Source organism: Equus przewalskii, chromosome 3 (genome assembly GCF_037783145.1).
Source record: "Equus przewalskii isolate Varuska chromosome 3, EquPr2, whole genome shotgun sequence".
In the NCBI taxonomy this organism is placed as follows: domain Eukaryota; kingdom Metazoa; phylum Chordata; class Mammalia; order Perissodactyla; family Equidae; genus Equus; species Equus przewalskii.
In genome coordinates this window covers 98,977,804-99,000,242 of record NC_091833.1, presented here as the reverse complement: position 1 = coordinate 99,000,242, position 22,439 = coordinate 98,977,804, and the positions used below count along the sequence as shown (strand labels likewise).

General features: G+C 47.0%; 2 long non-coding RNA genes across 2 annotated transcripts; both read right to left on the bottom strand.

The window, feature by feature from the left end:
- Positions 1-5,988: 5,988 nt before the first annotated feature.
- LOC139082340 (uncharacterized) lies at positions 5,989-9,717 on the bottom strand. The gene is made up of 2 exons (XR_011538239.1): positions 9,419-9,717; positions 5,989-6,716 (listed from the first exon to the last, which is right to left on the bottom strand). It is a non-coding gene; the product is annotated as an uncharacterized lncRNA (long non-coding RNA).
- A 4,359-nt stretch (positions 9,718-14,076) lies between these two features.
- Positions 14,077-21,854, bottom strand: LOC139082338 (uncharacterized). Its single transcript, XR_011538238.1, has 2 exons — positions 21,626-21,854; positions 14,077-20,525 (listed from the first exon to the last, which is right to left on the bottom strand). It is a non-coding gene; the product is annotated as an uncharacterized lncRNA (long non-coding RNA).
- Between the last annotated feature and the right edge of the window lie 585 nt (positions 21,855-22,439).

The window sequence follows — 22,439 nt, the reverse complement described above, 5'->3', positions numbered from 1 at the left end:
AGATTTTTCTCTTAGGAAAAGCTCAGGTAGCCCCTGAGAGATGCTGCAGATGAAATTCGGACGCCAAGTTTCCTATGATTCTGTGCGTGCCGACGGTGGGTTTTACAGGCCCGGAATGTCCAATCTGCGAGGAGCCCTTTGGGGGTTAGGTAATCATCTGGCAGATTCTGAGGGCTCTCCTGGCAATGGGTTCAGGAGGTTTACTCCTTGAAGATTGCAAGGCAAAGCGATTTCCCAATATTTGCAAATTGGCATGCTGTGAAGTTTTTGAACAGGCAGATGGGGTGTTGGAGAGCCCCCCCCCCCCGCCCCCATTCAGGGGTGCGCGCTGAGCCGGTTCTCCAGCTGAGCACTAGATGGCGCCAGCAGCCTTTCTGGGCTGAGCTGCCTCCTCCAGCACGGCCACGTCTGAAAAGCAGGCTCTGCTTTCTCATCGCGAGGGAAAGAAGTGATTGTGAACCCAAGTCCGAGACGGCTTTCCTTCGCCTCGTGAGCACGCAGGGTGTATGCGTGAGATCAGTGATGTGTCCAGTCCTGGATGGCAGCATGCGGCTGGTCCAAAGTTAAGACCCACTGCTTTGCTCTGTCGTGCTCTGCTTTCCAGTTGCTTCTTGCAGGGAGGGAGGGCTGGTTTCCTCATGGAGATTCTTATCTTGCCTTTCTCTCTTCCAGCTACTGGAGATCTTCCCTAAAGATGTTACTCTTCTGTTGTGGCAGAAGCTGCTTGCTGTCCCCAAATAGTCGTTTTCTCCTTCTTCTTCCCCTACATAACGTGAAGGCTCTGAGCAGCCAAGAGTCACACCACACGTGGGAGTCACCACCCACAGGATGGGGAGAAGCACTGAGAGGCTCTTGGGGGAGTCTGGAGGAGCTTGCCCATCTCCCAGTTTTTTGCCTCATATCTGTGGTGTGAATGCTGTGTCTGAAGTCAGACATTATTCCCCAAACTTGGGTGGTGTCTCCATGTACAAAGGGACATGAGAATTACTTGTATAAGACCTCAAGTTGAGGTAGTAGTTATGTCATATCATTCTTGGTCAGTCCCAGAACTTTTTGTTTGTCTGTTTACTCGTTTCTAATCCTCATTCTTTGCTCCATGGGCAACTATGTATGTGATTCATAGGTATCCTTGAATTCATGTTACCTTTGGGAAAAAAATTGTATTCTTGACATACATATGTGTATATATATGCATTTGAGTAGACATGTACTTAAAACACATCCACACCTCTTTAATCTAACATCAACGTTGCAAATTAGAAGTCCAAAGCCCGAGGAAGATAGACAAAGAGATCAAGGTTTCATATGGGTTGGAGGCAGAATTTGGCCTCCATCCCAGGCATCTAGACATCCCAGGCATCTAGACTCCTTCCACCAGAGTGTGCATATATTTTTAATTCACGTAAATGATTTATTAGTCAAGATCTCTCAAGAAAATCAGAAACCACTCTAGGTCTTTCAAACAGAGGGAATTTAATATAGGGCATTGGTTAAACAAGTGATAGGAGAACTGAGAAGATAAACATGATGATAAAGGGACCCAGAGGTTATCCACCACAGGAAACCACCACCACCACCACCCCTGGGACTGACGGGACAATGGGAAGAGTGCTGTTACCAGAATCCAGAGCTGGGGCTTACATCTGGGGCCCTAAAGTGGGGACTCCTGGTAGGATGTGAAACAAATGGGGAAGGAACCATCTGGAGGGAGCCAGAGCCACAGAAAAGGCACAGGGGCTGTGGGAGATACCACAGGAAACAGAAAGGGAGGAACACCCTGGCTCTCCCTTCCTCCTACCAGAGCTTCCCATTGCCACAACCAGCCCTGAAGCTGGAGGCAAGAGAACTAGGAATTTCATTCCCTGTGATATGGAGGAGAGCAGGAGAAGGACCAAGATGGATTGAGAACAAACTGGCAGTTCATGGGCAGAATGGCGGGTGGTGAAAAATGTGTGTGTGTGTGTGTGTGTGTGTGTGTGTATTTAGTATAGCATTGAGGTGAAGTGTGTAGGCTGCCTGGTTCAAATCTCAGCTCCTCCATTTGCCAGCTGTATAACATGGGCAAGTTACCGAACTTCTCTGTGCCTCTGTTTCTTCCTCTGTACGTTGGTGATATTAAGGATGTGTATATACCTCCTGGGATTGGTGAGGTCTAAATGAGTTAGTCTATGTCACGTACTTAGAAGGTGCCTGGCACAGAGAGAGCATTCAGCCTCATCTACCATGTTTTTTAATGATCCGTCTGTGTTCTGTGTACGTGCATCAGTGTGTGGCTTCTAATTGCTGCACACGTTGCCCTGGTGTGTGCCCACCACAGTCTATCCAAGGAAGCATGAGGCACCTCTGGTCCTCTGTCCACTTTCATTTTGGATGACTAGAGGGGTAGAGATGTATTGAATTAAGGCAAGACTGTCTTTCAGGAACAGCATTAGATGCTGCACGTAACTGCTGCGTGAGAGTGTTCTGCAACCCAGGACGGCACCTGAGGGTCAGCTTCAAAGCAGGGACTCTGAAGCCTTTGTCCATGAGATTTGGACTAAAAGCACTTGGCAAAATTCCCTTGACTGAATTTTAACCTTTCATAAATGAAAATAACTTGTTTGTGTTCTTCCATTACAGTGTAAGTCCCATGAGGGTAGAGTCCATGTCTCATTTCATTGATTGAATCCTTCCCCCCATCCTCAGAGCTGCCCTGTGAGTTAGGCATTGTTATCAGCTGGGGAAACTGAGGTTCAGAGGAGTTAAGAAACATCTGGTGGCTGAGCCAGGGTTGGACCCAAGCCTGGGCTTGGTCGTCCCACCACACTCCCTAAACTGTTAAGAGGGTAGCAGGGAGCCCGGCCTGTGGAGTGGCAAGTCACCTTTTGTTTGTGGCTGGGAGCGTGGGTTGATGCCATGGGCCTGGAACTTGAGTGAGGAATGCCAGGATCTGTTGCAGACAGCCAAAGGGCCACAGGCGGAGTCAAGATGGGGTCAGAGCCAAGAGTGTGTGAGAAGTGACTCCAGGTCTGGAACCATTGAGGGGAATGCTGGGAATCTTTGCCTGAGGGCAGGGCTCGTGGGTGGAGAATCAGGCTTAAAGGACTGGGTCCTGGTGGGAGGACAGATAGTTGGCACCTTCATATGATTTCATTGAGTGGTTACCATAATGCCCCATTGTGCCATTGTAAATGTTTGCATGTTGTAGTGGAAAGCTCTGAGACTTCTCCAACTGGAAGATTTGAACTAATTCGTGGCTCAGCCAGTGGACAGCATGGTTCATTTGGACAGTTGCTCTGCGCTTCCAAGCGTGGATGTGTGGAACATTTATCTGTGCCTTATTGTCTCCGCAGGTCTGGAGTCAATGCTAACATGAGCAGATTCATTTTCCTAAAGCACCATTTCTATCGTGTTGTGCCTGGATTAGAACCCAACGATGACAGCCCATTACCTCAACAGAAAAGGCCGAATGCCACATTTGGAAAGATATCAGCGTTCTCTGCAGTCAGCCCTCGGCCTGCCTTTCCAGCCTGGCCTTCCTCCACCTCCCACATGTGCTCTAAGTACATTGGTTCATTCATTTAACGTTTACTGAGTGCCTACTGTATACTGGGCACTGCTAGGTTATGGCAATTAAGATTTGGGCTAAGCTATGGTTTGAATATTTGGGTGTCCCGCCCCCCCACCCCTGGGTCCTCCACCAGATTCATATGAAGGAATTCGAATCCCCAAGGTGATGATATTAGGAGGTGGGGCCTTTGGGAAGTGCTAAGTCACACAAGGGGATCCCTCATGGATGGGACCCCACAGAGCTCCCTCACTCCTCCCACCATGTGCAGTTATAATGAGAAGCTGGCAGTCTGCAGCCCAGAGGAGGACCCTTATCATCCAACATGCCGGCTCCTTGATTTTGGACTGCCAGCCTCCAGAGCGGTAAGAAATAAATTTCTGTTGTTTTTAAGCTACCTGATCTCTGTATTGGTGTTTAGCAGCCTGAATAGACTAAGACAGGCTACAAATAATAAAATAATCGAGAACACAGTGTGTATTAGCTTCCTGTGGCTGCCATGACAAAGTACCACAAACTTGGTGGTCTAAAACCACAGAAATTTATTCTCTCACAATTCTGGAGGCCAGAAGTCTGAAGTCCAGTGTCAGCAGAGTTGGTTCCTTCTGGACGCTGTGAGGGAGAATGCATGTCATGTTCTCACCCAGCTTCTGGGGGCTGCCCACAACCCTGGCATTCTTTGGCCTATAGATGGATCACTCCAGTCTTCGCCCCCAGTGTCTTCTGTCACCTTCTCCTCTGTGTCTTCTTCTCTCTTTCTCTTCTCTTATAGGGACACTTGCCATTGCACTTAGGGCACACCTGGATAAGCCAGGATGATCTCATCTAGAGATCCTTTACTTAACTACATCCACAAAGATTCTTTTTCTATCTGCAAAGGTCCCGGGGTGAGAATATATCTTTTATGGGGACACCATTCAATTCTTCTCATTTAACAAAAAATTTGGAGGTCTGCAGCTACCAGCTCTCGATTATTCTCTCACCGGCCTGCAGTTCTGTTGAACTTCCCCTGGCTGTGCAAGATAGCTGCCTCAGTTCATATGTCGTGTCTGCATTGGGGGTGGCAGCATCTGTTCCATCTGTCCCTGTTGTCACAGCTATCTTAGAACCCCACCCAGCAGACCTCTCCTTATCCAGAAGAAAGGCCAAGAACATGAGACTTGAGCTTTTCCTGCCTCCGAGGTAGAGGAGGACAAGGCAGCAGCAGTTGGGCATGAGTGATGGGTTGGCCAGCCAGCCGTGTCTATCATTGATGGGGGACCCAGTGACCAACACACACTCCCTGTCCTCAGGGAGCTGAGAATTATTGTCTCATTTAACTCTCATGACATCCTTGTCTTGAGGTTTGTTTGGCTGCAAGAAATAGAATCCACTGGTGGTGGACCCTGCGATGCACTGCCCAGAGCCCCCTTCAATGAAGGATCTGCTGCCCAGCTACTGGGGTGCTGTCCGCAGACCACCTTCAGCTGTCAGACTCCTTGGGGACTGACTCAGCTGCAAAGAGTGGCCTCTCCCAAAGTCACATCTTTCCCAGAGAGTCCCACATCCAATGACAGATCCATATAGACCTGGCCATTTGGGCCCAACTGGGACAATTTTGGGAAGGGTCATTCTAACTCCAGAGCTTTCCATGATGTTATGGGCTGAATGTGCCCCTGTCCCATTCTTGTGTTGAAGCCCTAGGACCTCAGAATGTGACTGTTTTCAGAGATAGGGTCTTTAAAAAGGTAATTAAAGTAAAATGAGGTCATATGGGTGGGCCCTAATCCAATATGACAGGTGTCCTTATGAAAGGGAGAAATTAGGACACAGACACAGATGGGGGAAGGCGAGGTGGAGAAACCAGAGGAAGACAGCCATGTGCAAGCCAAGGAGGGAGGCCTCAGAAGGAACCGACTCTGCCGACACCTTGATCTCAGACTTGTAGCCTCCAGAATTGTGAGAAAGTAAATTTCTGTTGTTTAAGGCCCCCAGGCTGTTCTCTGTTGTGCGGCCCTGGCAAACTAATATACACGAGTTGGCCAAGATAACGGGCCATCACTGAGGGGTTCTAATCTGGAGCAACATGATATAAATGGTGCTTTAGGAAAATGAATCTTCTCTTGTTAGCATTGACTCTAGAGCTCCTGAGAACAAGGCATAGCTATTTGATCCTAATTCAAATAAATCAAGAGTGAAAGACAATCAGGAGACATTCAGAGAAATTTGAACTCTGAATTTTTGAATGATGTTAAGGAAATATTGTTAATAATTTTAGGTGTGATGACTGTCTAGTGATTATGTTTGAGAAAAAAATAGTCCCTATTTTTTAGAGATACATACTGAAACATTTATGGATGAAATGATGTGATATCTGGGATTTGCTTCAAAATATTCCAGGAGCAGGGTGTGGGGAGAATAAGTGGGATATAGATGAAAAAAGGTCAGCCATGTGTTGATAATTATTGAAGCTGAGTGATAGGTACCCAGGGGTTCATTTTACTATTGTGTCTACTTTTGAATGTGCTTGAAAATTTCTACAATAAAAAGCTTAAAAGCAAACATTTGTGATGAAAAATTATCCCACTTCCACAAGTGGGGAAACAGAGGCTCTGAGAGGTTAAGTAATATGCCCAAGGCTCCACGGTTATTTGGGGGCGGAAATGGAAGACAGTCATCAGTTCCAACTCAGGAGATGGCGAGTTCACCACTGGGCCACCTTCTGTTCTCGCCTGTCCACAGTCCACGTTTTTCTTCTCTTAATAGAAGGTCTTGGGGGACCAAATTCCCTAATTCTTCGTCCGTGTCTGGCTCCAGCTCCAGGGCTGGGTAAATAACCCAGCCTCGAACTGTCAGATTATTCTACCCTTCTCTCATAGTGGTTGGCTCAAAGAAGGCAGGAGATCTGAGTTGATCCAACAAGACTCAATCCTTGGAGTTTTCCAGAAGGAGAAGCTCTTGTTCTTTGGAATTGCTAAAGAATAATGGCAGCAACGAGAATAATATATATTGAAAGCTTGTTTTAGGCACTTTACACATGTTAACCATTATGTTACTTAATTATTACTATTATTAATTATCCCCCTTTTACTGAGATCATTGAGGTGCAGAGAGGTTAAGAGACCTGGTGAAGATCTGGAGCTGCTGGAGGCCACCAGATGAAGAGAATCTCCCTGAAGTGAGGTCAGCACTACAGGAAAAAAATAAATGCAAGAAGGAGATGAAGTCCTGATGACATCATTTGAGTCCCTGGATTTGAGTCCCTGGATTCAGCCAATACTTTTTCTTTATTAGTACAAGCAAATTTGAGCTGGGTCTCTGCACTTTGCTACTCAAGGAGACTTGGTCCCTAAAATCATGGAGGACCTCGAAAGCCAGGGGCAGGGGAAGGGAGAGAATGAAAGGAACCTATCATAAGGTAGGCATTGTGCCAGAAGCTTTACGTACATTACCTCATTTCTTCATTATGACAACCTATTAGATGAGTAATGTTCTCATTTTATAGATTAGGAAAATGAGGTTACCAAGGGTTAAGTCAATTGGTTCCTTCTGGGCCAGGTACTCTGATGCGTATTGAGAATTCAAAGATATCAGTAATAATAATAGCAATAGCTAACATTTATTGAGTGCTTACTGTATGCCAGGCACTGTTCTAAGTACTTGACATGACTTGTCTCACTTAATCTGCTGACCAAATTTGTAAACTAAGTTTTATCATCATGCCTATTTTATGGATGAGGAACTGGAGGCACAGAGAAGTCAGGTAATGTATTCAAGGGCATGTGGCTAAGGATGGAGATGGGGTGACTTCAGGAGCCAGGACTGTAACGTGACACCATGCTGCCAACTTTCCCTTCAAGATGTTCAAGATAACTTGCCCTCAGGTCACACAATGCAGTCCAGACTGTCTGCCTGACCCTAAAGCTCACACTCTTTCCTTGGCCTCACAGTGTGATTGCACGTTAGAGTGGAATTAGATTTGGGTTTTACAGGAAATCAGGAGCCCTGGAGTGATTTCGGGGGAAAATTATGTTCTCCTCAAGATCAGACCATCTTTCAAAGAAGGCCTGGGTCCTTCACTGTATTTACACTGACGACAAGTATCCCTATAAACAGCTCCCCAGGGCCACACCTTAGCGTGGTGTACGCTGTGTGCCATGACACACAGAAGTGGGTTTCATTTCTGCTTTTAAGGAGAGAGCTTCCTGTGTGTCCCAGCCCCTTGCAGCAGGACACAATGTTGGCCAGCCTACAGGACTCAACTTTGCACATCTTCTTTCAAACTGCCAACAGCCCTTACCTACCTATTCCGGTAACAGCTCTCCTCTTTCCTTTGGCACTTGACCCTCCTGCATTCCACATGGGTGTGCTGGGGCTACTGATCATAGGACTCGCCTTCTCTGGCCAGAGGGTAGGTTTTCCTGGGCTGCAGTGATGGGTTCATGGAGTGGGAATGTTACTCTAGTAAGATCAGACTCTTCTGGGACTTTCTGTCTGGCGCTGGGAGAGAAGAGCTTACTTTTTACTGAGATTGGATGATGTAAACCTGAACCTGTCCGTGATGATACTCGCCCTCTCCCCTCCACACCACAAAGCCACGTGGAGGAAGCGCATCTTCTGTAATAGTAATGAGCCTGATATCCCAAGAAAAACATAGCTGAGAAATGGACACAGAGAGAGAATAATATTGAGTCTCTGCATCCAGTCACGCCTGAAATCAACTCCATTCCAGGAACTCCCAGTTTCTGGAGTCAATAAATATTCTTTTCACTGAAATTGGCTTGGCCTGAGTTTCTGTTGCTTGCAACCCTAAGAGTTCTGGCTAAGACTTGCTTCATTACCCAGAGGCTTTCCTATTCACAGCTTGTCCTTCTGGCTTTTCTCACTTTTAACTTTCACAAATAGTAATAAGTCAAGAATGTGCTTGAAGATCTAACTACAAGGAGACTGACTGCAGAATTATTTATTATGGTAAAAACTTTGGAAAAAGCTTAGAGGACCTGTTATAAGGGATTGTTCCCCTGTACGATAAACTAGTGCTCCCAGGTCTGATGAGTTTGAGGGTAGAAAGTGACATCCAGTGATATTAATGCCCTGAATATGATATTCGCACAGAGGTTCAGCTCCATCCAGAATTTCCCCTGGTTATGTCTCGGGGTGCCCATGGTGGTGTCCCACATAAGCTCAAGCACAGGCTCGCTTGTATTTTTCAGCTCTGTCTCCCTCCTTTGAGGATGGAGGCTGCCACTGCCTGGGTTCTCTGGGAAAAGACTGTTCCTATGTGTGTGGCTGTCCTCTGGGGTTGCTGCTTTGGGGCATCAGAGCCGGGCTAGGTCTGTGGGGGTGGGAGAAGCCGGGAATCTCCCTGGAGTGGGCTATGGTATTTATGTTTCTTTTTCCTCTGTTCAACAAGCTTCCTCATTTCCTTTTTTTCTGCTAATAGATTCCATGACCCAGGCCACAGGAACAGACCCATGACCCAGACCTGATTAGTCAGAGCTCCCTCTCCCCCTGACAACAGTGAGTGATGAAGAAGTGACATGGGACCCAAGCAGGACAAATTAAGATGCATCTCTGGAATTGATCTCCGGGACCCAGGCAGAAAGATACTCTCTCTCTCTGAATGTGTCTACTTACCAGATTACTAGTTTATTATAAAAGGACAGAACTCAGGAAGAACCAGGTAGAAGAGATGCATAGGGCCAGATGTGGGGAGAAGGCACAGAGCTTCCAGGCCCTCTCCGAGCTCGCCACTGTCTCTCTGAGTCTCCATGCGCTACCCAACCTGGAAGCTCCATATTCTCCCTTTTCATTGTGGTTTCTAAGCTGGAGCTCATGGAGCTAGAACTGTAATAAGAAAACCCAGGAGCCGTTGGATGGCCTGTGTTTTACCTTGCGGAGGGAGGCACGGAGAAAGCTGATTCGCAGAGAATAGGGAGGAAGCAGATGTGCAGAGTAGCAGACAGGAGAGACAGTCTTGGCAGCCTCCCATCTAGCTCCTGATTCTAGATCTTTCCTGAGGTTCTGCTGCATCACTGACCTTGGGCTACAGTAGACACCCTGGAATCTACACAATCAACTTCCAATTTTTGCTGAAGCTCACTTTAATTGGTCTTTGCTTTTTGGCCACCTAAAGGGTGCTAACTAATCCATGCACTATTCTCCTTTCTTCTTCAGATACCTGTGCACAAAACTCCTCTCCTCTCCCTTAGTCACCCGGAAACAATGCCCCCAAGGAAACCAACACCAGCAAACCAATCCCTGGGCCACCAGCCCCAAGCCTGGCAGCATAGCCAGCCAATGAAATCCCTTCAAACACAACCTAGAACTCACAATTCCTTCTACATTAGGTCTAAATATAGTAACAACCACTAATGCTAACTTGCTCCACATTGTCAGATATGGAGGAAATAGAAGAGCCAGTATGCAAACCTATGTCCCTCTATATAGGAAGGGATTTAACCCTTCTATATATTTTCTATATTTGCATATCAACCAGTCTTTCAGAGATTTATCTTAAAGAAGTAATGTGTGAAACGGTTATAGTCCTGGCGGTAAGGAGCTGACCAGGGCCTCCTCAGTTCGCCCGGCCAGCACCTCTCTGGTTTTATCAGCAGGAGGGGACCTGGTGCCCCCACCATCCCCCCTTCACAGTTGGAGCATCAGTGGACACTCAGAGCAGACAGCGGAGCACAGGGACTCAGGCACTCACCAGCTCAGCTCCAAAGGTCTCCAGGCACAAGGATAATGGAAGCCAACCCTGAGGTGAGGGGACATAGGCTCTGTGTGAGGAGATAAACCCGCCCAGAGTGGGCAGGGTGCGGGGACATGGCCACAACCAGGGAAAAGGGGCTCTCTCAGACAGCTGCTGCCTGGCTGGGGTCTGCCTCAGTGGTGAAAGGGGCCAGGAGTTGGGAGGCGATGGTCCTTGAGCTGCTCACGTAGGCCAGAACCCCGCCCTGTGCCACCAGACCCCTCCCAGGAGTAGTCGTCTCTGGGTAATTTTCTAGGTCACTCATGACCCTCCAGATTCCAATCTGGTGATTGGAACTTGATTTCTGATTTCGACAGGCCTTGGTTTGCCTGTGACAACTCTCTGGACTTTTCTAGATACTTCCAGCTCAAGCACTCTGGGTTTGTATGATTCCTTGGATGTAAACCTCAGGGGCAGTTACTCTGGCTTTTCACACTTCAGTTGTGTGTTATTAAAAGAAACCTATTGACACCTTTCCGGTGTGTGAGAGAAGCATCTGAGAAAAATCTTGCGTATGCCAAGGATAACCGCAGTTACCGTCCCAGTGGGAATCCTCTTTCTAGTTCTCCTTTCATCCCAAGGACAGTGGGCAGGCACTGAGGAAAGCTCTGACAAGAAGGGTCGTACTCCTGCCTCCACTCTATCCCACCAGGGCTCTCTCCTCGCCTGCTAACAGGCTTGCAGTTCCCTCTGCTGTGGAGCCCAACCCTCGATTTAGCCGGCTGTTCACTCCTCACACGCCAGGGCTGGGTCTATGCATGGGGACATCACAGATCATGATCCGTAACCTCGGTGGGTCCTCGGTGCTTCCAGGGAGGCTTCTGAGCACCAGTGCCCCCTGATTTCCCACAATCCTTCACAAGCCGCCTCCCTATGGGCCCAGGATGTGACCCCTCCCATACTTCCCAGAGAGAATAGCCATCAGAAGGGCCACCCCTACTCTTGCTGGCCCCACCCCTCCTTGCCTCCCCTCCATCCAGAGCTCTGTCTGCGGAGCTCCTCTTCCTGTCTAGGGCACTAATGCTCTGACTCTGCAGGAAAGACAGCTATTATTTATGATCCTCCCTCTTTTCTCTCCTAAACCATCTATATTAGAGTTCTCCAGAGAAACAGAACCACGAATAGGATGTGAGTGTGTGTGTGTGTGTGTGTGTGTGTGTGTGTGTGTGTGTATAGAAAGAGAGAAATTTAAGAAACTGGCTCACATCATTGTGGGGGCTGGCAAGTCTAAAATCTGCAGGGCAGCTGGCAGGCCGGAGACCTAAGGAAGACGTGATGTTGCAGCTCACACCTGAAGGCAATCTGGAGGCAGAATTCCCTCTTCCTTGGGAGACCTCGGTCTTTTTTTCTGAAGGCCTTCGACTGATTAGATAAGGCCCACTGATATTATGGAGAGTAATCTTTACTCAAAATCTACTGTTTCAAATATCAATCTCATCTAAAAAGTGCCATCTAGACTGGTGTTTGACCAAATATCTGGGTAGCGTGGCCTGGCCAAGTCGACACGTCAAACGTGCACCATCACACCGTCAGCCATAACCATGGTCAACAGTTAATGTGTGTTTACCAAGTGCCAGTCACTGCACATACAATATCTTATTTAACCCTCCCAATAACCCCATGAGGTAGGCCCTACTGTTGTCCTCATTTTACGGAATGAGGATATTAAGTTACTTTGTGAGTGGCCAAGCTCTGATTCAAATCCGAGTCTGACTAACTCAGAAGATTATGCTCTCAACCTCTAATCTATGCCACATCCCAAGTGTTCTCTCTATTCCCTATTTTTATTCTATGATTGTACACATTGAAATCTCTCTGATTAAACAAAACAAAAACTTTCCATTATCTCTCTCCTCTCTTTCCCAGGGAAACGTCTTTGAAAAAGTTGCCTGCTGTTCATGTCTCCAGTTCTTATCCTGCCTCAACCCACAGCATCCTGGCATCAGCCTCTACCAAGACGAGAAAACAATGTTGACCAAGGTCACTGATGATGTCCATACTATGAAAGCCAGTGGATGTGGCCCTTTCCTCTATGTATTTGTTATCACACAGTAGCAATTGTTCATTGTTAACAAAAAAAGTTAGAAAAAGCACTTCTGGTCAAGATGGTGTTGGTGTAAATAACTGTTTGTGGCACCCATTCTGCTAGAAACAAATGGCAGTAATGGATAAAACTTTTAAAAACTGAAGACATAAAAAGGCATAACTGAGCTCACAAACAAGAATCGTCTTTGTAGACCAGAAACAGAAAAGAAACGCCCAGCAGTGAGCGAGGCTGAACCCTGGGCCTGCTGGCTCCCGAGGCAGGATGAGATGGGTGGGCTCTGGCTCCCTGTGGAACTAAGTTAGTCTGGCTCCTAGAAACAAGGACTAAACACGTTCCAGGAGAGGCAGGGGCCAGGGCCCCACTCAAGGCTGGGAGTAGGACTGGTGGTTTCTCCACTTAGGTAGGACAAGAGACTGATAAATCTTCTTCTAAGCACTGCCCAAGGCTATACTTTACGTGAAGCTGAATGTTTGGTAGACAGAGGTCGGGACAACACAGGAACCAAGACCTGAACTGAGCCACCTGCTCGCTGAGTGAGCCCCCCACGTTGCCAGTAAGCACGAGCTACAATCATCAACGTAAGACTTAATGAGAGGTAGTGCTGAGAGAGGAAGCTACAAATTCCCAGACAAGGAAAGGGAAAGAGTGGAGAGAAAGAGAAGAAAAGAGAGAAGAGAGACATGGATCAAACTTATAAGGACTCTACAAACCAAACCAAAAATCCAACAGACACGAGGAAATCCAACTTTCACAGATGATAACCAACTATTGAGATGTTGTTCACGTCAGGTGAAGCTAAAATAATAAAACAGTCTGAAAAAGAATTTAAAATAAATATATTTAAGGCGTTTAAATAAGAAGGCAAAGGAATAATATGAAATAAATAAGAATTAAAAACTGTGAAACAAAAAATAGGCAGAAATGAACTTTTTTTTAAAAAAAAAGATGGATATGAAAAAGAACCAATTAGTAATCTTGGAAATATAAAATGCAGTCCTAAAATAAAAAATCTAATATGCTGGCTAAAATCTAAACTTGGTGCAGTCATGAAAAGAAGTGAGTTGAAAGATAACACCAGGGAGTTTACTCAAAACATGACAAAGGGAGACAAAAGTTTAAAAGTATGTCAGAACAATTAAGAAATATGGAGGATAGTTTGAGAGGCTACAACAGACAGAATATAGAAGTTGCAGAGAGATAGTAGAGAAAAACTAATATAGGAATAACGACTCAGAATTTTCCAGAATGGTAGAAAGACTGAGCCCTCCAGATTGAAAGTACATCCTGAGAGAAGCTGAAGAACAACCCAGATAGAAAGAAAATATTAAAGAGATTTTCAGGGAGAAGAATATGATTGCCTGGAAAGGACTGAGTAATTTTCTCATCAGCAACAGAAGAGGTCAGAGATGGCAATTACAACTTGAGTGGTACCACGTGCTGGACTCCACACCAAGTATTTTATGTGTCTGAACTAACTGAGTCCCAACAAGAATTCTGTAAGATAGGATTCGTATCGTCCCCTTACAGCTGAGGAAACCGAGGCACAGAGAAGTTCAGTAGTTCTTGCCCAAGTTCTTACAATTAATAAGAGGAGGCACTGGTACTCAAACTAAGTGATCTAGTTCCAGACGTTTATGACCACTGTTTATACAGCTTCTCGCTGTAGAGAAATATGTTCAAGGTAATGAGGGAAAATAAATAACAACCTCTAATTTTAGCCCCAGATAAATTAAGAAATGCTTTGGAATACAAAGATTAAAAACATGTATTACTCATAGACATTCATTAAAATAGTTATTCATGTATATACTTCAACAAGAAGAAAAATTAACTAGGAGGGAAGGCATGGGGGTCAAGAAACAATGATGAATTGATCCTCCGTGTTGGTACACTTAACTATGAAAGGTAAAGATATATAGAATGCTGTATCTGTTAAATAAAGAAAACATTATTTTCAAGTATATGTGGAACACTTAGAAAGTGATCGTGTATTAGGTCACAATATTTTCAAATGATTAAAATAATAAGGTCCACGTCCCCTGTCCACAATGCAATTAAACTGAATGTCAAATGTCCAAAAGTTTGGAAACTGAAAAATACACTTTAGGGGCTGGCCCGATGGCATAGTGGTTAAGTTCACGTGCTCCACTTCAGTGGCTCACGGTTCACAGGTTCGCATCCCAGGCGCAGACCTAGCACTGCTTGTCAAGGCAGCTGTGGCAGCGTCCCACATAAAACAGAGAAAAGTATGGCACAGATGTTAGCTCAGTGGCAATCTTCCTCAAGCAAAAAGATTGTTGCCAATCTTCCTTATGAAAAAAAAAACAACAAACAGAACACTCTAAACAAGAGAAATGAAATCATAATAGAACAGAAAATATTTTGAACTGAAGAACATTAAGAACACTACATATCAAAACTTCAGTATACAGCTAAAGTGGTACTTAGAGCTGAACGTCTCATTAGCTACTCAGTTGCCTCCCCTGCAAGCTGCCAATGTTCCCAGTTTTTTCCAGATCTTTCCATAGATATTCAAAACATATACAAGCATATACACATAGGCTTAGGAAGGTGCAGAACAGTGTGTATTAGTATGCTACCACTGGTATAAAACAGTTATAAGGAATATATACAAATTTCAATTAATAATACATGTTGAAGATTTTCGTTTTTTTTAATGATTGCATAGTATTAATTGTGAAACTTTAGAAGCATTTGCATTAATATCAGAAATAAGACAAGGATGCCCACTCCCAACCAACTAACTCTTCAATGTTTACTGGGCCTCCTAGCCAAAGAAATGACCAGGAAAATAAATAAGCAATAAAATAACTGGAAGAGAAGAGACGAAACTCCTCATCCGCAGGTAGAGCAACCATCTGTACAGAAATGCCAAGAAAAACCCCAAGAAAATCTACTGTCAAATCATTAGAATGAATAAATAAGTTTAACAAGGTTGCAAGATGCAGGCAACATTTAATAAAATGATTGTTTTTATATATACCAATAACCAACTCAAAATTTTAACTGGAAAAAAAATCCCATTCATAGCACCATGGGTCACATTCTCCAATCATCATGAAAAACAAGGAGAAAAGAATATGGCGCCTGCAGGCTCCAGTTGGAAAAATCCCAATAAAGCTTTTGTATCAGGTTGCTTCGTGTGCCATGCCTGAGCCAACGATGGCAGTGGGGAGAGAGGAGGTCTGTAATTAAGTCTACAGTATCACACAGGGTTGAGGCAAGAAGGAACGATTCTCTCAAAATGGGTGGGGAGGTTCAGCAGCAAAAGCATTTTTTATCTAGCACACATGTCTGCTCCCCTGGCACACAGTGAGCTCGTTAAGGGCAAAGGCGATGTCTAATTGTCCCTACAGCTCCTGGGCTTAGTGCCGTGCCTTACACGTGATAGAGCTCAACCAACGATCAACGAATGAGTGCGTGCGTGCAACCCAGGTCCAGCCAGCCTGGAGCATCCTCTCCTCTTCCCAAGACCACCTGGGACCCCACAGCTTGGGACAGAAGCTCTTCACCAGGCCCCCGCCAAGTGAGTAGGGAATGAGAGAAGTAGCTGTGACTGAGATTGATGTGACTGCTTGGGGGACCAATGTGACCATCGTCCAGGGCACTGCTGCTGGACCCCTGGGGGGCAGTGCTCAGAAATCTGCTCCCATTGAGCTTGGCTGCCTCTGCTAAGGCTAGTGGTTTCTGGGAGCATAGGGCCCTCTGCTCCTGGGAAATGAGGACAGCCTTTCATTCTGCCCAGCAATTTATGGGGGAGAGGAAGAACTGATTCTCTTTCATTTTATTGCCTAAGAGAAATAAGCAATCCAGCCTTTTAAATGCGCCCCAATCCTGCTCTCTTCAGCATCAATAGTAGGCACTGTTGACACAAATAATCCATAGTCAATCTATAAATCAAAACTGGGGTGAGTTCATTATGAGCCAAGTTTGAGGACTGGAGCCTGGAGCCTTCCGGAAGGAAAGAAGGGCACCAAAGAAGTGGGGTGTACAGAGTGGATACTGTCTTGGAATGCAGAGCGTACATCACATATGACAGGACTATCTTTTTTACTACTGTCAGGAGATGCTTAGCTGGCACAGCAGGTCAGAGGTCAGCAGGTCAGTGGTCACAAGGTGAGCACAGAAGATTGGTAATTAATCCTTAGTTTCTGGAGAGAGATGCTTATCCCCAAAGAAATGCCGATATTGGGGGAAGCTACATCCTTACCTTTAAGGGCATCATTCTTGTCTTTGGGACATAGTAAATGTTTAAAGCAGATGTACAGTGCAAGCTCAACAGGCGCTTTTGGGCCCTCTTGGAATAACAAGGTCAGGCTGAATTAGTTTTACACCAAATGGCTTCCTCATATCCTCCAATATATCCTATTCCTTTTCATTTACTTATCAGCATAAAAAAGGAAAAAGAGAGAAAAATTAACGTTTGAATATAGCCAGATTGGTGGAAATCTTTTTGGAACAGGACTCCCTCTAATGTCTTTGCCCAAGCCATCCCTCTGCCTGACACCTCACTGTCTTCTTCCAACGCTCGTGCTTTCAGGACCACTGTCTCTGGACTCGCAACTTCCATTGCACTGTCATGAATATCTGATTCTTTTTTTCTGCCCCGCACTTTCCCTTTTGGGGACTTTCTTTCTTCCCAGCACTTTGGGATTCTGATGAGCTGTCAATCAAGGTCCAGGCCTCCCCCACCACATGAATGGTCATGAAACTTGGGCTGGCCAACCAGAGTGTGCCATTCACGGGACACAGTGATCGGTCCAGGGATGGGCAGAAGACCAAAACGAGCCATGGAAGAGGCAGAATCTCCCTCCTTCCGAAGGACCTTGGCTGGAGCTGGCGGGCATCCCTTTTGCTACAACACGGAAAAATAGTGCCAGAAAATGAGGCCACACAGGCGAAAGCAAAGCTGAGAGCTGACCAGAGAGAGTCCTGCTTATATCGCAAGAGTACCCTGGATTCAGCTGTGCCTGAAACCAAATGACTCTAATACTTGAGCCAGCGTATTTCCCTTTTGCTTGAACTGCTTTGAATTTGGATTTGGATTCCCGTCACTTAAGCCAAGGGTCTTGACCACCTCAGCCTGTAATTTTTAGGACGACTCATTAGGCACATAACGTTGTTGCAACCCAGTGAAGCTGCTTCCCTGGGACGTCCCACTTTCTCTACAGAAAGTCCGGCTCATCTCTGGTCCACGTCGGGCCCATCAGGCCAGGCTCCTGGTTTCTTTCAGTATAAGCCTCTCTTTTTTGGCACTTTTTTCTTTCCATATGGTCCATCAGGCTTTGATGCCAAAATAGTTTAGAGGCACATCAATGTGCTTCAGGTAGCTTATGCACAGTTTCCACTGCTTGCTGGCTTAGCTGAAGTGTTGTCCCCTGGGAGATGTATATGTGAGCATACACACACACACACATATATACAATATCTCTATATTAATATGCACATGTCAGCGCTCTCTCCTCCTCACCTCTCCATCTAGGGAGCAGGTATGCATAACTGAACCACCCCATTCCCCGAATGCCTCTTCTCAGCCTGACCCCTCTCACTTGCAGACAGCTCTCACAGGTTCTGGAGCCCTGCTGAGAAAGACCCGTGTAAGGCCTCAGGGGCCCCCAGATTTAAGGCACCCTGAGTGCTCTCTGGGGCAGTCTCCAATCTGTAGCTGGAGGGGTTACCTCTCAACTACGATCATAATTCAAGAAGCTGGGGAGCAGGGATCCCCATCTTACTTACTCACTCCTTTTATCACATGAGCACTCACTCCAGAACCCACAATGGCTCCCCAGTGCTCCCATATCCAAATCAACCTTTTGCCAGACAGTGCCCTGCATAGGCTAACTTCCTTCCTGCACGTTCTCTCTCCGCACCCCTAGACTGGTTGGCGGACTGACTCCCTGACTCATAAAAATACCAAGCTCATTCTCCTCTCAAGGGTTTTGTTCTTGATGCTCTTCCTGTCTAGAATACTCTTCTTTCTTCTTCCTCCCACTCTCAACCCCACACAGTCCACTTTAAGTTGCACCTCCTTCACGCAGCCCTCCCTGATTCTTCCCTGAGTCTTTTAATTTACGATTTATCCCTTTTCTGATAATCAGGACTACACAGCTTATCATCTCATTGTGGCACATTGTGGGGTTTGAATCCATCTTGCCTCCTAATTGGAATGTGGGCTTCTTGAAGGTAAGGACCATTACGGACCCATCTTTTATTCCCCTCCCTTCCAGCTCAGCATCTGGTAGGACTCGGCGTATAGTTGGAGACAGTTTCTCACACTTAGTTCTCCTGCATGTGGTGATGTCGCCCCATTTTGGAGGTTGTACCGCCTGATGGCTGAGAGAATGGGCACGGATTCTGACAAGGGTTTGAGTCCTGCCTCAGCCGCTCACTGTGGGACTTTGGACAATACACTTAACCTCTCTGAACCTCAGTTTCCTCCTCTAATAGGAGCCACTTCCCAGGATTGCTGTGAGAATCAAATAATACCTTTATGCAAAGCGCCCAGCTTTGTCCTGGGGCAGAGTGCATATTTGTTACATGTTTGTAACAAGTACTGGTGGCTGTTAAATTACTGAAGCTGGGACACCTGCCAGGGCGTAGGAAGTTGTAGGCTAGAGGAAACATTTTGTTGGTGGGGCACATTCTCCATTCCTACTGAGAAGGAGGACTTGGGGGACCTCTTAGTCCTCATGAGAGTGCTCACCACCCCTGGGAGGCCCCAACAGCATGATGCCACTGAAGCACAGACTGAGAAGTACGTCCTATTTATTATGCAATGATAACCTATGTGGTAGTAATGTCATGCTCCCAGCACGGTATCCTTGCTGAGTTAGAGAACACTTTTCTTCCTCAGTCCATATTTATGGAGCTCACAACTGAAAATGGTTGCTTGTTTTGGGACCTGCGTATCCCTTGTCCTACGTTTGGTCACAGGCACTTGGGAGGCAGCTGTGGCTGGAGGGCAGAGAGTCTGATTTTCTCTGCCCCTAATGCTAGACGGAAACCCCCACCAGCACCTGGCCAGGGCCACAATGGTGAGGCCTCCATGGGGGATAATTTAAGACAGACAAACGCGGGCTTTGGAAGCCCAGGCTGTGTCTTCTAGGAGGTAGGGGGACAAGACCGCAGTGGGTGGGATGGGGTTTCTCTTGCGAGCAATAGGTCAATTGCGCAATGGATCGATGGGTCAGTAGATCAATGGGATTTCTCCTACAGGCAATCGATACTCCCATTGCCAATCGTTTTGGGCAGGAAAAGGCCAGGGTCTTCGTCCAAGCAGCAGGAAACTTTGCTCTCCCCTCAGGGACCAAAGGGCAGTACTGTGGACGGTACTGTGATGGGAGAAGATGCCTGGGAAGTGCCATTCTGGAGGAGGTTCATGGTCGCTGGCACCACTTTGGGAACAGGAGTGCCATGGTCCCATGTTACCTGGAGTTCTGCCAGGGAGGTGCAGACTCTAAGCTCAAGCCATTGTCATAAAGCTCTCTCTGGCTTGTGCTTCTGTTGCCCTAAACTTCAATAAAAGCTTGCAGGAAGAATTTAGCAGTGGGAAGAGTTTAGCAGAGAATTGTCCTTTCTTAGACTAGGAGTCTCAGCAGCAGCCCCCAGTAGAGAAGCTAGTCGGGTGAACCAGAGAGGCCTTCCTGGAGGAGGTGGTGCTGAGCTGGATTGTCAGTTCAACTCGTGTCACTGAGCCAAATTCTTGTGGTTGGGTTTGGAGGTCACCATTGACCCCACAGTCCCTCTCGTGATCCTCAGAATTGACACCTCCCAATGCCTGAAAAGGATAATTTCAGGGCCCAGAAATTCTGACTCCCAAGCCCCTGAGGTCCACTGTGGACTGGGTCCCTTTCCCTTCATCATGCAGGGCCATCTCATTGGCCTTGGCTTGCCCTGTGGCCACAGAGCCTTTTTCCGCCACACGCTCTGACACAAGCTCAGAAATGACAGGGTTCCTGTGGGTCCAGCCTGCCAGGAGCAAAGTTTGCCAAAGCCATCCCAGAGCCAGGCGGGTGGCCTGTGAGCGAGCAATGGAACTTCCCTCAGCCCAGTTCCAGGCTGGAAGGTGAGGGCAGCCTCCCAGCTATTTCCTCCAACCTCATAAGCGAATCGGTGGCTGGCAGTTCACATGAGGTCCCCCTGACATCTCCAGTCAGGAATGCAGCTTGCTGGGGATTCTGAAGCAAAGAGGTCATCGAGAAGGGGAAAAGTCATTAGCAAGCAGGATGATCAGCGTGTACCCAGGGACCTCTGTCTGCCTCAGTGCGTGGTGGCTCTGCCCTTGGCCGGCTCTCGGCTGAGCGCTCCAGGGCTCATGGAGGGGAGGATGTGGATCTGCCGGGACCCCTTGACCACCTGAGACCTGGCAGAGCAAGGCTCCAGCGACCCAAGCTTGCCTTTAAATCCATAAATCTTTGAATCTCATGAATGAGGGAGAGGAAAAGGTGGCTGAAGGCAGATCGTAGTTGCATTTTTGCTGACTGTGCCCACATTTATGAATTGCAAACACTATTTGATAAAGAGGTCCAAAGATGGAATAGAGGAGGGGTCAGGAGTTCTACTCTTGACCTCAAATCCCCTTTGTTCCTGATTCAAGCTCTCTGCTCTTGACCTTGTGTCCTACTCTATATACATTTTTCTGTCCTCTAATATGCCCCTGTGTGGCCTGGCTGACCACTTCTGCGGGCTGCTATCCCCCAAACCGGGGCTGACGTGGCTTAACATACAAGGGGCACCCTAGGTTCTAGAGCATGTACTGACCTGGAACACACTCATCCCGCTGGGGGCTAGAAGGTACTAGAACAGTGCTTCTTAAACTTTAAGGCGCCTAGAAATTATCCAGGGCTCTTGTAAAAATGCAGGTTCTGATTCAATAAGTTTGGGTGGATCCCAAGATTCTGCACTTCTAGGAAGCCCCCAGCTGATGCCGATGTTGTTGGTCTGTGACTGCACATTGAGAAGGAAAGTGCCAGAAGGTCCAGGAGCTATTGCTATGGGGTCAGGACTTGGAATTTCCAGGAACAGAGGTCCAAATAGCATCCTCATTATAATGACCAGCTGACTCTCTGCTGGGGCCATTTAGCCCCCACTGGCGAGCCCAGCCCTGCTTGAAGTTTGGGTACCCACTCTCTTGAGAGATACATAAGATCAGAGCTTGGATGGAGTCTTAGGGGTCGTTATTTCCCCTCTACCCACCCTGCTTTCATCCTCTCAGAGTTAAAGTCCCCTCTGCATCTTCCCAGCTTCCAGGGCTGCCCAGTCTCCCTGCTTCACCTACCTCCTGGAGTGCCCGGTCCACTCACGGCAGCACTAATGCACAGAGACATCCTCACCACTCCTTCGAGACTCAGCACCAGTGTCACCTTTTCTAGGATCCAACTGAAAAGAGTAGCTGCTTCTTCTAGGCTGCTGCTGTGACTTGGAACATATAAGCATGGTATTTGTTGCAATGTGATTGCAATTATGCATCTATGCAACTGTCACTTCCGTGATCTTCGAGGGCAGTGCCTGGCGCGTATTGTACATTTGTTGAATCAACAGTGCTGTTGTCCTGATCCTGCTTCCTCAGGAGACCCCTCCCTCACTTCCTTGGAGACATCCCTGGGTTCAATCGCTCCAGTTTCTCCAACCTCCACCCTCCCTGATTAGGGGAGTTGAAAACACCAATTCTTAAGGCTGGCTGTGCATTGGAATTGAGGGGGGGAGTTTTAAAAAATACTGACTCTAACCCTCAGAGATTCTGACTTATTTGGTCTGGAGTGTGGCCTGGGCATCAGGATTTTTTTTCAACTCCCCGATGATTCTCATGTGCAGACAAGTTTGAAAGACCCTGGGGGTCGGGGATTTTAGGTAAACACCCCGCACTTCCACCTCAAGTCGGCACTGCCACCAGCCTGTTCTAACCATGGGGCCCCAGCACCATGGGTCGGCTCTCGCCTTGGGCTTGAAGCTCAGCTCCTTTGGATGGAGGGAGGCCATAGGACCATGTGGATAAGGACTAGAGGCTGGCATCAGACAGACCCGGGCTCAAACCCCAGCTCCACCATTTAACTAGAAGTTCGACTTTGGGCAATTTTCTCCACTTCTCTGAG